Source organism: Lissotriton vulgaris, chromosome 6 (assembly GCF_964263255.1).
Source record: "Lissotriton vulgaris chromosome 6, aLisVul1.2, whole genome shotgun sequence".
NCBI classification, from domain to species: Eukaryota; Metazoa; Chordata; class Amphibia; order Caudata; family Salamandridae; genus Lissotriton; species Lissotriton vulgaris.
Window position 1 is genome coordinate 1,547,330,369 of NC_141694.1, and position 15,164 is coordinate 1,547,345,532.

The 15,164-nt window shown below is 49.4% G+C and overlaps 1 protein-coding gene across 1 annotated transcript in view; it reads left to right on the forward strand.

Moving 5' to 3' along the window:
• Positions 1-15,164, forward strand: part of LOC147709124 (uncharacterized) — a 3,078,084-nt gene that overhangs the window by 538,189 nt on the left and 2,524,731 nt on the right. The gene's annotated exons all lie outside the window — the stretch shown is intronic.

Below are 15,164 nucleotides of genomic sequence, written 5' to 3' on the forward strand. Positions count from 1 at the left end.
TCCGAGAGGCAGGGAAGTTCGATATCTTCCAGAAGGGAAGCCGAAGCAGACTCTGGGAGGGGGTTCGCGGAGGTATAGACCTCTTCAAAATATTCCGCAAAGGACCCAACTATGGCCGCCGGGTCCGTTAGGGACAGGCCGTCCGCTCCTACCAACTCTGGGACCACCCGGGACGCAAGCTCCCTTCTATCCAGCCATGCCAAGAGCTTGCCCGCTTTGTCTCCCGAGTCATATATCCTGCCCTGTTGTTCCCTGCTCAAGGCCTTCGCCGCATCCGTGGCCGTCGCCCGGAGTTCGGACTGTTTGAGGGAGAGAGCGTGCAACAGTTCAGGAGATGGGCCCAGTGCCAGCTGGGAGTTTAAGTCAGCGAGGTCAGACTCCAGTCTCACCACGTCTTCATCCCGCCGACGGCGGGCTTCCGCGATCAGGGAGAAGGCCTCGCCGCGAAGCACGGTTTTAAAGGCCTCCCAAAGGGAGACGGCGGAGTCAACAGAGCCAGTATTCTCGGCGAAGTACCGATCCATAGCTTTAGCCAGGAGCGCCCTGGTCTTCGGATCGCGGAAGTACCATGGGTTAATGGGAGCAACCCGCGAGGACGCGGGTATCTGGAAGTCAAAAGAGACCCAAACTGGGGAATGATCCGAAATGCCCCTAGCCAAAAGACGCGCGGTGGAAACAGACTGCGCCTGGGCAGCCGGGGTGAGAACGTAATCTATTCGAGAAAGGCTGCCGTGGGCACCCGAGAGGAAGGTGTACTGCCGCTGGGTAGGGTGCAGCAATCGCCAGCAATCCACCATCCCCATGGAGCTCAGAAAGTCAGGCAGCCAAGACTGAGAAGGACGCAGGTCTCTGGATGGGAAGCGGTCCAAGTCCCCCGAGACTACGGAATTGAAGTCACCACCCACCAGTAGCAATCCCTCGGGGAGACCTAAAATGGCGCCACCCAGGTCCCTGAAAGTAGTCTCCTGCAGCCCAGGGGGAACATAAACCGAAACCAAAACTAGCGTGCGGCCCTCCCATTTGCCCACCACAGCCACATACCTGCCCCTCTCGTCAACAAGCACAGACACCACCTCCAACGTGAGGGACATGCGCACCATGATGCCCACCCCTCTAGATCCCGAGGAGAACCCCGAATGTGCCACCATTTTGAACCCACGTCTATTCAAAGCTTTACAAGCGTGTCCCACTAGGTGGGTCTCTTGCAGGAAAACCACATCCGGCGAACAGCGTTTGAGCATTTGTAAAACAATACCCCTTTTAATGCGGTCCCCCAACCCGTTCACGTTCCAGCTCAACAAGTTAAGAGATTTACCCCCCATCATCAAGGACGGTCCGCCCCCTCCCCCCCGCCCGTAATGGCGCCCACAATGAAAACATATCAGTCCAATGAATCCTCAGCCAGAACAAAGAATAAAACAAGGAAAGAAATAGAGAAAACACACCCCAACTACCCCCCACCCTGCACCCCTGCATTAGACTATAATCCACCCCAACTAGCAGTGTGCCTGTCGCCCCTTAACTAATCTACAAGAAGCCCACAGAGGAGAAAGGAGGCATCCTATCCCCCCCGTCATCCCCCATATTATTGACAAAACGAGTCAAACCGATAGCTGCAGTGTCTTAAGTCGATGCCCCTTGCGGCAACCCAGCTCCCAGAGAGTCAAGTGGTGAAACAATCATTCCTGTGCTTCCGCGCCTCCGGTGGTCTCCTCCGTCTGGTCAGCCGGCTCATGTCGTTCTTGGGGCAGGGTATCAAGCCAGTGTCCTACCTCATCCGGGAAGTCGAAAAACAAAGTCCGGTGGTCACGTTCGATGCGGAGTTTGGCAGGATAGAGCATGGAGTAACGCAGGCCCATCTCCCTCAGTCTTCGTTTCACCCCCGCAAAGCTCTGGCGCTTTTTCTGTACTGCCTGAGTGAAGTCCGGGAAAAAGTTCACATCCGAGTTCTGGAAGCGGAGAGGGCCCGCGGTCCTCGATGCCTGCAGGATAGCGTCTCTGTCCCTATAGTTGAAGAGCCTTGCGATGATAGGGCGAGGGGAAGCGCCCGACTTTGGCGGCCCACCCGGTACCCTGTGGGCTCGTTCCACCGAAAAGAACTTACTTAGGCCCCCCGGCGCCAAGTTCTTAACCACCAGGTCTTCCACGAAGAGTTCAGTCGAGTCCTCCTCAGCCTTCTCCGGTACCCCGGTGATGCGGACGTTCTGGCGCCGCGCGCGGCCTTCGAACTCATCCAGTCGACGCGCCAGCAGTCCATTCGCCATCTTCAGGTCCCGCACCTCTGTCTGGATATCGGATACATCAGTGACCAGGCTAGAAGTCTTGAGATCCAGCGATTTCACCCGGTCATTAGTTTTCCCGAGGTCGGTCCTGATGAGGTTTAACTCAATCTTCAGGGAGTCAACCTTGCTGGACAGCGCCTCGTGGAGAGTGTGCATCTCCGTCTTCACCCCCGTTATCGCGCCCATGACGTCTCGAAGTGTTATTTCAGAGTCGTCTGGTGATTCATCCCTTCTCGGGTCTTTAGTGCGGCCCGCCAGTCCCGGTGATCCCTTAGACTGGGAGAATCGCTCCGGAATGGTGGATTGGGACTGGGACGGTTTTCTGCTGACCCGCTGAGACTTGCCTTTGTCCAAGTCTCCTCTGCCCGCCATGTTGGCACTCCCGGGCCGGGCGGTCTACAGGGGCGAAGGAGCCTCGTGAGGTGTGCACAATGTGCGCAGTGGTGTTGCCAAGGTCCGTTACTGAGGCCACGTTGCAACAGCGTTCAAATACCAGAGGCAATCATCGGGGGGACGAAGCGCAGGCAGGGAGGCACCGTGTGAAGTCACCGCTGTACCACTCGACGGTCGCCAATGACACGGGCGGAGCCTCCGGGGTCCGTCGAGCTAACTAAGTCCAGGAATGTCCGATTTTCATTCCGAAAGCGGGTGCCGCCTCAGGACCGGCTTAGCAGTCGATTCCCACTATCGTGGGACAGGATAGGTAGCAGGATTGTTGCGGAGGATCGGGAGGTCTTCGGAGCTCCGAGCTCACGCGGCCATCTTGGTCGCCGGCGAAGCTCCTCCCCTGGAATCATCTTTTCGATTGTCTTTTTACCTTTTATGATCTAGTATAAATGCATTAATTAACTTATTGTATGCATTTTACAAGAATTTCCAGGGTAGCACTGTCTCCAATGTGAAGTATGTATAAATATGTTATGCTTTCTATCATGTATGGTATTTTAGAAAACCTTTGTGGTGTCATATGTGAAAACCAAATAAAGTTTGTTTGATTGATTGATTGAACTAGTGGAGTGATATTGTTCTTGGTCCCTGCTCTCAGAGAAGGATAAACACTAAAAGAGGTATGAAAATGCATGCCAGAAGCAAATAGGAAGAAAGAATAGAAGTGTGACAATGGAGCCTGCAAATAGCAAGCCTATGGGTGGGCTATAAGCCCACAGACTGAATACATCATGTCTGGAAGAGGCAGCGCATGCGCTGCCTATGCTTGGCATAAAATGGCATTAGGCCCGACTAGCTACACATAGGTTTAGTTATGCGACTACAAAACAGAAAGCATTGTTCCCACAATTCTGAATTGTGTTTCTGATTTAGTTTTTCACAAGGCCCAGTATCAGTAGTGTGGTTCTATATGTCAATATTCTAATTGACATAAAGAAAATAGTGATTCCATTAAGCAGCATGTCAATCAAACAAATGAAGTCTGAGGTATTAAAATATTAATTTAGTCACTAAGTACAATTATTGACGCATTCTTAATAATGCAGGTCAATAAGTAGCAGTAGCGGCATGCATGAGAGGAACATGGCGGCCGCCGAGTAAACGGCCGAGGACGCCCGCGCAGGAGGCTCCTGTTATGCTGGGTCAATGAGGCTTGAAATACGTTCTGCATCCCTCGTTGCAATGCATGTCTCAGAGCAAGTTATTCCTTAATAATTTGTCAAAGTTAAGGCGCATTACCTTTTAGCGCCTGCCTTTTGTCACTGCTTTTCCCTTCTGCGTCTTGTACGATCTTGTTTTCCCCGCTCTGCTCCGCCCCGCCTTTCCGGTGGCTGCCTGGTATGCGGGAGAGGTCTGTGGCAGATTCGGGATCGGAGATGGGTCTGGGGGTTAACGCTTTGATTGTTTTGTTCGGGGTTTCCCTCGGGGGTTCTCCTGGCGCTCTGCAGTCGGGCTGGCACTGGAAGGTTGCCGCTAGCGAGTGGAGACGGAGTGGACCCCTTTGTTTGCTGCTGAGCAGTAGAAGTACGCCCAGAACTGGGGGAGCCTTGCCTTGGGAACAGGTAGGAGGGGAAGCAAGGAGATGGAGGGAGTGGAGAGACGCAGAGGTAACCAGAGAGGGTGGCCAAATAAACAAAAAATTCCCTATAACTGCATGTTTAGTGTGAGGGGTCTTTTTGGAGGCTGTATCAAAGGCAGTATCAATGGCTATATTAATGCAGGAGGCGGTTGGGGTAGTATTCGCTTAAAGATCTGTGAGGACTGTATGGAGGAGGACATCAGAGTGCAAGAGGGAAAGTCGTCCCCCCCCATTAAACAGGTATTCACTAAGAGCAAGGGCAGCACACTTTTCAGCCAATAAATTGATTATTCAATCTTCCCTACCACAACGTAAACCTCCACCAGTCGAGGAAGTAAAACTGACTGCGAAACAGCGTAAACAGGGAAGGACGGGTTAGAAACCACTCCACCAAGATTTAAGACTCGAAAAGGAAAGGGAAAAGAGTGTTTAGAAAACCCCACTTACTCTAAACCCGAAATTACTCCATCCCTGAAAACGTTTTATCAAGTGATGTCGCTGTCAACTGCTAAAGGTTTGTCCCCGCCGCCTCCGTATTTGCCCGTAGTGACAGAAGGAGCTTTGGAAAATAAATCTATGCCTAAATCTCCACACATGACACCACAGGAAGCCTCTTTAAAGCCCAAGACCACTTCAAAAACTGTAGGAGTTAAGAGTCCAAAGACCAAACAAGATATGCAATCAAATTCTCAGGAGGTTTTTGGGCCAAACTTGGGTGAAAAGGTAGAAACCACTGGTCTTAGGGAGACTCGGGACAACCCATTAGGGGTTCATCAAACTGTTGTTTTATCTAACAGATATTCAGTCTTAGAACTAGAAAAATCGGCAGAAACAGACATAGTGGACTCCGGTACCGACCAAGCTTTAACCCAGGTTGCAGATAATGTTTCTGAAACTAAAGGAAGCGGGGACAAGTTGGGAAACGCACAGATTTGCGAAAGTGAAATTGGTGAAGATCAACGGCCCCATTCTCTGGTGGACATCCTTCTCGCCCTGAAAGGCGATATAGCAAATAGATTTACAGTTTCAGAGGCAAACCAGGCAAATTGGCAAATAGGTTTTTAGTTTCTGAAGCAAATCAGGCTGCTATTAAATCTTCATGCAAGATTTTAGCTGAGAAACTAGAGGAGATCACAGTGAGAACTGAGGTAATCGAGGCAGAGATTCCCAGGATGAAGAGCGCAATGGAGCCTACTTCTTTCCAGCTGGAGAAGTTAGCTATACAGAATAAAGAACTTTAAGATGACCTGGAAAGGCTTGAGAACCATTCACGCAAGAATAACCTAAACTTTTTTAACGTACCAGAGGCGATTGAGGGAGAAGATATAAAGGGCTTCGTAATTTTGCTTCTAGAAAAAACAGTATCTAAAGCTCTCCCCAACTTGGACTTGAACAATGAAATCCAGAGGATACATAGAGATCCGTTTAAAAGGAACCCTGGAAGACAGAAGCCACAGAAAATCTCGGTGAACTTTCTTTCTTGTTCAGTGAAAGAACAGATCCTATCAGCAGCATTAAAAGCAGACATTATACCATCTCCCTTCTCTGAGCTACCGGCATTTTCCTTTTCTATCAGGTCCGATATTTCGCATATAACGGCAGAAAGGCAATGGGAGCTGGGGAAGAGACTAATGGAATTAAATAGCTTAGGGGCAAAGGCCCAATTAAGGTTCCCAGCCACACTGCCTGTCATGTGGAATAATCATATGCACATGATACGAGCAACTAAGGATGCAGATACACTTATAGCCCAGATCCAGGATGAAAAACAAGGGGGAATGTAAAGCAGATCAATGAACATGAAAATTTCTATTGATCCAGCAAGAAATACATTTTTTCCTGTTATAAATCAGAGCCAATTGCGAGGCGGGGTCCAAATAGGTATCAACCTATTGGAAGGGAGGATTCCTCAGGGTGATGGGATGCAGGGGGGTCACGGGGTGGGATGTTGGAGGGGGGGTTTAGGGAAGGGGGCACTGGGTGGCAGTAAAAAAGATAAAAAATTGTCCTCATGCAATGATTTTCAAGATAGTAGGTTGGTTAAAGAGCACCCTTATCTTATAGATAAGCCCTGTATAAATCATATAAAGTTAAGACCAAAATGAAGGGGGGCCGAAATATTCAATTTATGTCATGGAATCTGAATGGCCTGAGATGTCCGAGAAGGCTAAGATTAATACTAAAATATTTAGAACTTTCACCTGCACAAGTATTCTTGCTGCAGGAGACACATTTGAATAAGGCAGAGTTTGAATCTGTCTTCTTGAAAATACCATGGCTCCAATGTTTTTGTCAATCCCAACAGACATCGAGTACCCATGGAGTTGCCATCCTGGTAAAAAAGGGATGTACTTGTATAATAAGGTCAATTCAGACTGACCAAACACGCAGATGGATTATTGCACTGTTAGATTTTGAGGGGAAGAAGTTGACGTGTGTCTCGTATTACGGTCCCAATATAGATTATCCTTTCTGTCTAGTAAAACTGCAAGATAAGCTAATCACGGGAGATCCACCATTCATTATAGGGGGAGATTTTAAGATCCTGCTTGACCCAGTTAAAGATAGATCTAATACTAGTCGTGCTATAGGTACACCGAGAGCCCGAAGAGTCATGAAAAATGTATTGGTAAACATTAATTTAGCCGACCTATGGAGAGCTAAGATGGGGGTCAGGGATGGATTTACTTTTTTTTGTAAGAAGAACCACCACGCTTCCAGAATTGACTATGTTTTAGTAAACAAAGAAAATGTAGAGAATATAGTCAATATGTCTGTTTATCCAAGTCATCTGTTGGACCACGTGCCATTAGTATTTTTAGTATTTTTATGCTCCACAAACAACAGATCAGATGGACTTTAAATAGGTAGGCACTTTTGGACCCTAGATTAATCCAGGCAACTAAAGATACTACTTTAGAGTTTTTTTTTATAATCTAGGGTCTGCCTCGGAGGAGGTTGTTTGGGACACCTATAAAGCTAATTTGAGGTGGTCTCTACGTAGTTTAATATGTGCAAAAAATATGCGCGACTCTCTGGAACGGCAGGTTTTGGAGGGAAGAATTTCTTCTTTGGAAGAGAAAAGAGGGCATACTTCCCAAGATAACGCAAGGGACATGCAGAGTTCTGAGGGGGAACTTGAGGAAGCAAGAAGAGACCTGTGGTCCTATCTAGATCAGAAGTGCAAGACACAGTGGAGGGCTCGAAATATGGAAATCTTTGAAAATCGGGAGAGAGCAGGTGCCCTTTTAGCATGGAAGGCAAAGGATTCATAGGGCCAAGAATAATATAAGTGAATTGCAGATTGATAGCATAGGAACTAAGGGCCCGATGTAGGTAAAAGGGATTTTCCGATTTCAAAATACCGAGGCGGGCCGAATCGGTATTCTGAAATCGGAAAACGAGATGTAGCAAACAAACCGCGAAACAATAGCGAATCGGTCGGCATCGGTAATGTGAATCGGTACGTACCGAATCGGCACGGACCGAATCGGAAAATACCGAATCGGCTACCACCGAATCGGAAATAACCGAATCGGCTACCACCGATTCGGAAATAGCCGAGTCGGTAAAAGCCGATTCGGCAATTAACGATTCGGAGGTATGAAAACACACCCATGGCCAAAAAGCCCATAGGAATGCATTGAAGAAACCGATTCGGTAAAATCCGATTCGGATTATACCGATTCGGATTTTACCGAATCGGTAATATCCGATTCGGTAAAAGCCGATGCAGCCAATGAGGTGGCTCCCCCTCCCCCACCCAAACAGGGAGTGGCAACCCTGGCAGGTGCAGCTAATTAAGAACTTTCTGGAGAGCCAGCCTGAGCTGAACACTCACAGTTGGCAGCAGTGGGAGTAGGAGGTATTGAACTGTTCTGATCAAGATGGCAAACCAGAGTGAGAGCCAGAAGTCCACCCAGAAGAGGAAGCCTAAGTTCAGCAGCATCGAGCTGCAGGTGTTGGTTGAGGAGGTGGTGAGGGTGCACCGGCAGCTATTCGGAAAGCTGTCCCTCAATGTGCCAGACAGCACCAAGAGGAGGATCTGGAGCGAAATCGCCCAAAAGGTGAATGCTGTGGGTGTCACCCCCAGGTCCCTGTATGAGCTGAAGAAGCGTTTCTATGACATCCGCAGCCTCACCAAACGGAAGATGGCAGAGATCCAGAGGCAGGCTGGAGGCACTGGTGGAGGCAGGAACCCGGCGCCACCCCTCACAGACCTCGAGGAAATGGTGTCCACCACCATTGAGAGGGAGAGCGTGACGGGAATTGGGACCCTGGACAGCTCAGCCAGAGCTACAGCTACAGGTAAGAAGCATGCGCATCATGACACACCCTACCAGACAGCTCCCCATTAGACACAATGCATAGCCAAACCCCAGCACAGTACTGTAACCAACATATAAGAGACAAGCATCATGGTACATGTAGTCAGCAGAAGTTAGCAAAAGATGGCAGTGCAGAATCACAAGACAGGAAACAGTGGAACACATTCTAAGGAGATGCAAGGACATGTGGAATGCTTTAATTGTACTGACTGTAATACATCGGCACTCAATTTACAAATGCTTCTTTGTACCTAGGGGCACCATCAGGCGGACAACCACTGACAACAGAGGCAGCAGCACCATCTACCACTGCACTCGCAGGGCCGAGCACCAGTCAGGCTGCCGAGGAGGAGGAGGAGGAAAACACCATAGGGCTGGGTATAGAGGGAGACCTGGCAATTGACTTTGATGCACTTCACTCCCCACAAATGCCGAGCACACCCCCCTTGCAGTTCTCCCCAGAGAACTCCCCGACAAGGGACCTCCTTCCACCTACACCAGCTCCTGCCACGATCATGGCTGTGGCTCCAGTACACCCTGTCCTGGGAGCAGGGGCTCAGGCCCCGGCCAGCACCACACCCCCACTAGTGGCACCCCAGCCCACTCAGCAGGCCGGCAGCAGCAGTACCCGGCGCCGTGCCATTCCCACCACTGCAGCACCAGCACCGGAGGGCAGTGTCTTCCTGGGCCTCGAAGGTAATATGGTCAAGATCCAAAGGCAGCAGGCGAAATCCATCATGGCCTGCCAACGCCAGCTCCTGCAGCACAACCTGCAGATGGGGGAAATGGTGAAAGGATTTCAGGCCTTTGTGGATTCCAACAAGGAGGTAGCAGCAGGTTTAGGCAGGCTAACCACTGCCATAACCCAGTTATGTGGCAGACTGGAGGAGCATGAGCTGGTGCGCAGGCGGGATGCCCGGGTGCAGAACCGCTCCATAAGCCGCCTTGCTGCTGCCACGGCACAACTCTGTCAGCGCGGTGCCAACATGGAGTCTAGTCTCACACAAAATACCGCAGAGATAACAAGGGGAATGGCCCGCATCACGACAGCTATGGAGGCCATGATTATCTCTAACACTGCCGCAAATCCTGCCCTGGACCTGGGGGATGCTGGGGACAGCAGCAGCCGCAGCAGCCCGGCCAGCGCTGCGTCAGAGCCACGCAGGAGCACCAGGCGCTCCGCAGATGCCGCTGGTCATTCTGAAGGGGCTGAGGGACACCCCAGTGGGGCTGCCAAGCGCTCAAAGAAATAGCCTTGCAAGGGCGGGTGAGGCAACCTGGACCTTAGACTTTTGTTTTCTTTGCCATTACACCTTTTTTTTGTTGCACATCAGTGCAGTAACTGTGTTGCAACAGTATTAAAAATTGTTTTTTCACCACAACCATTTACCTGTCTTTGCATCTGTACTCACTCAGAAATAGCTTTCTGTAATCTCCTCACATCTGTATCTGCCATCACTTGGCGTACACACCCCAGCTGGCTGTGTCAGTGGCACAGCTTCGTCGTCGTCATGGTCCTCGTAGTCAGACAACTCCACCTCAGTGCCCTTCTTCACCGCAAGGTTGTGTAACATTGCACATACAGCTATGATCTTGCAGCAGGTGATGGGGGTATACTGCCTTGCACCTCCACTCTTGTGCAGGCATCTGAATCTACTTTTCCAGATGCCAAAGGTCCGTTCGACGACATTCCTTGTGCGTATGTGGGCCCGGTTATACCTCCTTTGGCTGGGTGTGGAGGGGTTGAGGTAGGGGGTGAGTATGAATGAGCGGAGGGCATATGCACTGTCGCCTGGAAGAGAAAGGGGTAACATTACACACATGCATACATGTATTCCACCTAGCTACTTTGTGTAATGGGGGTCTGATGATGTGTCTCACCTAGGAGGTATCCTTCACCAAATTCACCAGCCATCAGCCGTGCATAGATGCCGCTCTGTTGGAAAATATAGGAGTCGTGGGTACTCCCTGGAAATTTTGCTACTAGGTCTGTGATGGTGCACTTCGCATTGCAGATCACCTGCACGTTGATGGTGTGTGTAGACTTCCGATTGCGGTATATGTATTCTGTGTCCGCTGGTGGGCAAATCGGAATGTGCGTGCCATCTATGCAGCCAATGATTTGGGGAAATTGTGCCATCTGGTAGAAGTCAGCTTTAGTTTGTAGCAGTTCTGTGTGGGTTGCAGGGAAAGAGATGTATTGGTCCATCCTGTGTATCATGGCGTCAAGGAATGTGTGGAAGAACCTTGACAGGCTGCTCTGGCTCACCCCTCCTGCCGCTGCAACTCCACTTTGATAGCTGCCAGACGCAAGCAGGTGTAGGCTGCATAGCACCTGGACGTGTGCTGGGATGGCGTGTGCCCTTGGGGTGTGGTGGTCCAAGAATGGTTTGAGGTTCCTGATGAGCTCAAGTATGGTGTCAGAGTCCAGCCTGTATCTCTGTAGGATCTCTGCCTCTGTGAGCATGAACAGGGTTATCCTCTGTCTGTAGACCTGTTCATTTCTTAGCCACTCCCTCTGTCCTTCCTGCTGTAGCCGTAGCCGCCTCGCAATGACATAAAAAGCTGCCATCCTGCAAGTTGCAATGCATTTTGGGGCTGTTTATATGGGTTGGAGTTGGTTACCACCTGATTGTAATCCATGGTAAATACCGAGTGAATTCTACCGAATTTGAGCCGATTTCGGTGTTTCTGTGCCTCCCTACATCTCCCCATCTGTCGGAATCGGGGAATTTCCCGATCGGTGAATCATACGAATCGGTATGTTCTCCGATTCGGCTCATGACCGATTCGGTGTGTCTACCGATTCGGTACATGGACCGATTCGGATAATTTCCGAATCGGTGTCACTACCGATTCGGTACATGGACCGATTCGGATAATTTCCGAATCGGTGTCACTACCGATTCGGTACATGGACCGATTCGGATAATTTCCGAATCGGTGTCACTACCGATTCGGTACATGGACCGAATCGGTTATTTTCCGATTCGGTGTGTCTACCGATTCGGTACATTGACCGATTCGGTGTTTGCATCCGATTCGGTGTGTTACCGATTCGTTACATATCCGATTTTCGGTATGTACGTATCGGATTCTTTTCCATTCGGTACGCATTCCGATTCGGTTTTCACTCCGATTTTGATTTTTTTTTGTTCCCTACATCTCGATGGCTGTATACCGATCGGTAAGGGCCAAAAATCGGTATTTTCGGCCGTTACCGATCGGTAACGGCCTACCTACATCGGGCCCTAAATCTAGTGAGCCTGTAAGTATTCAAAATTGTCTCCTGTCTCGCTTTGCGAATCTGTATAAGGAAGATATCAATCCCTCAAATGAGGCAATAAGATCATGTTTGAAGGGTAAAACTCTGCCAACTCTTACAGAAACAGCTAGGGTTTTTTTAGATTCACCTATCTCCATGGAGGAGATTAAGGAACGTATAAAGAGGGCAAAAACCAAGAAAGCAGCGGGTTTGGATGCCCTGGACAGCGAAATTGACAAGGAACTGGTGGAAGAACTTTTACCTGTACTCCATACGTTATTCAATAAAGTATACAGTTTAACAGGGATGGTTCCCTCCTCCTGGAAAGAGGCCACAATAGTGTTGCTACTAAAGCTGGGAAAGGATCCCCTATTCCCAGACTCCTACCGCCCAATCTCCCTGCTAAATGCGGATTATAAGATCTTTATGAGCATATTGGCAGGGAGATTGGGCAAACTGACATCTAGTCTGATCAATTGTGATCAAAATGGCTTTATGCCCGGGAGAAATATCCAGGAGCAAATCCAGCTGCTAATAGGCAATATTGACCTAGCAGACAAAAGAGGGGATCCCTTGATGGTGGTGGCATTAGAGGCCGCCATGGCATTTGACCGGGTCTGCTGGAAATATTTATGGGAGGTGCTGGAAAGTATCGGCATGGGTCAAATCTTTATCCAGACCTTAAAAAACTGTTATAATGGAGCTTCGGCGAAAATCTTAATAAATGTTTTTTTAACCCCGAGCTTTAAAATACAGAGAGGGACTAGACAGGGGTGTCCCCTGTCTCCTATGTTATTTAACATATATATTGAGCCCTTTGCGCAGGCCATCAGGCAGAACAATACAATTAGGCCCTTTAAATCAATAAATTATCAACGTAAAATTGCTCTATACGCAGATGACATCATAATTTACACCATAGACCCTGATATCTCTATCCCTTATCTAGAAAATCTACTGCTCGAGTTTGGCGAGATCTCTGGTTATATGGCAAACTCAGACAAGACCGAGATCATGTATTGGAATCTGAAGAATAGCTACGGCCCTGAAAGCAAGGAGTTTAGATACTTAGGGGTAAAAATAGTAAAAGATCTAAACAAAATGTCCTTGATAAGTCTAAAAAAGATTGAAAAGGATATAGACTTTCTTTTCGCTAAGTGGAAAAATCTCCCTCTGTCAATCTACGGGAGGGTCAATCTAGTAAAGATGTCAGTATTACCTAAACTGACTTTTCTTTTTAGTGCGCTGCCTCTCATTTTTCCGCAAGATAGTATCAATAAAATTCAAGGAAAGATAGGCAGTTTCATTTGGCGGCAAAAAAGCGCCAGGTTATCTTGGAAAAAACTACGGAGTAAATTGTTGAAAGGGGGCTTGGCACTACCCAATATAAATCTATATTTATTGGCCTTTCAATTCAAAGGGATTAGGATGCTTTTTAAAAAAAATATTATTTTATTTTGCAGAAAGAGAACAGGAGAGAAAAAAAGTAAAAAAAAGAAGACAAGCGACAGTCCCGCAATGCTCCTCATGCAGGGGGCAGTTGAAGAGGCAAAATAAGAGGCGAAAAGGAAGCAATATAGAAAGCTATCAAAGTGCAGTTCGAGGAATCAGTGTCCGATGGCAATTATATAGGAAATCGAGATCAATCCCCCCTCTCGAATCTCAGTAGGGTAGCAGCCCTGCGAAGAAGGGTGGTGAAACCCAGACGAGGGAGTCAGTGCAGCAAAAAGAAAGAAAAAGTCTGGCAGCCTCCATATGCCCTGAGGTGTCGCAACAAGTAATTTAACCAACTTTTCCCCCCAAAACAACCCCCCCTCCCTACCCACCCCCCTTGTGGTGGCGACATCAATTCACAATCATTCCCACATTCACACATCCTTGATTAAATCTGAAAGAGGTGGAGAGCGCGCACTGCGGACGGACAGACCGCAGAGGGTAAGCCTCGTGAGAGGAAGCGGACCAGGGGGCCCCAGCGGAACAGGAAATTCTTGAAGTTGCCCAGGAAGATGTCCGCCATTCGCTCCATGCTCAGTAATCTCCATAGTCTTGCGTGCCACAGGGATATCGCCGGGGCGTCCGGTTTCTTCCAGGCTGCAGCCAAGGTGAGTTTGGCGGCTCCGAGGCAGAGCCATAGGATATGTTTATCCGCTCTTGTTTGATGTTCCAGAGCCGGATCTCGGAGACCCAGTAGGACATGAGCTATGGAATCAGGTATCGGATAGCCTAGGATGTCTTTGATATGGGACAGAATTTCTTCGCAGTATGGGCGGATGATCAGGCAGTCCCACCAAATATGGCGGAAGTCCCCCAGCAGACCACAGCCCCTCCAACATCTGTCCGAGGAGGCCAGAAATATTCGATGTAGCTTGGATGGGTACAAGTACCAATCCATAAGGGTCTTTAGGTGGGCCTATCTCAGATCCACCGAATGGTTGTGTGCAGCGATGTCCCACCAGAGACCCTTCCATTCCTCATCTGTAATATCCCGGCCCAGAAGTTCCTCCCAGTGCCTCATGTAGCGAGGACGGGGAGACACTGTAGTGGTAAGCAGCAAACTGTACAGGAAGGAGATCGCGCCCTTCATGGTGGAAGTACGTAGGATAAAGGCCTCAAACGGTGACGGCAGGGTTGTAGCTGCATCTCCCACTCCCGGTGAGGTTGTCCAGTGGAGGAGTTGGATGTGGCGGAATCGTTCAGCGGCCGGGACCCCATAATCTCCCATGCAGTTGGTAAAAGTGAGCGGTGCAGACCCATGGAACAAGTGTGTAAGAGCCCTGCATCCTCCCTCCCTCCATAGTTGAAAGGGGCCTTCCTGCATCGCCGGCGGAAAGGCCGGGTTGAAGTGTATGGGTGTAAAGGGGGATGGGAACGTAGTCCAGCGGTCGTCACCAGAGACCGTGTCCCAAACATTCAGGATGGTGCTAGTGGGTGTACTGATGTAGGCGTTCTTGGGCCTATCCACCTTGGGTTTCCAAGCCAGGTCCCAGATCGATCTCCCAGCTACACTCCTGTCCATGTGCAGCCAGTGTTTTTCTCAGAGCTGTTGGGACCATTCCACCAAGACCCGTAGCTGCGCGGCCTTATAGTACAGGTGCATATCGGAGAAGCTCACTCCCCCCTCCTTCCGCGGTCGTCGCAGAGTTGCGAAGGAGAACCGTGCCCGCCCTCCCTGCCAGATGAATCGCAGCATCAAGGTTTTAAGGCGCCGGAAGAAGTCCGCGTCTATTGGAATGGGAAGGGCCTGGAAAAGATATAAAAACTTG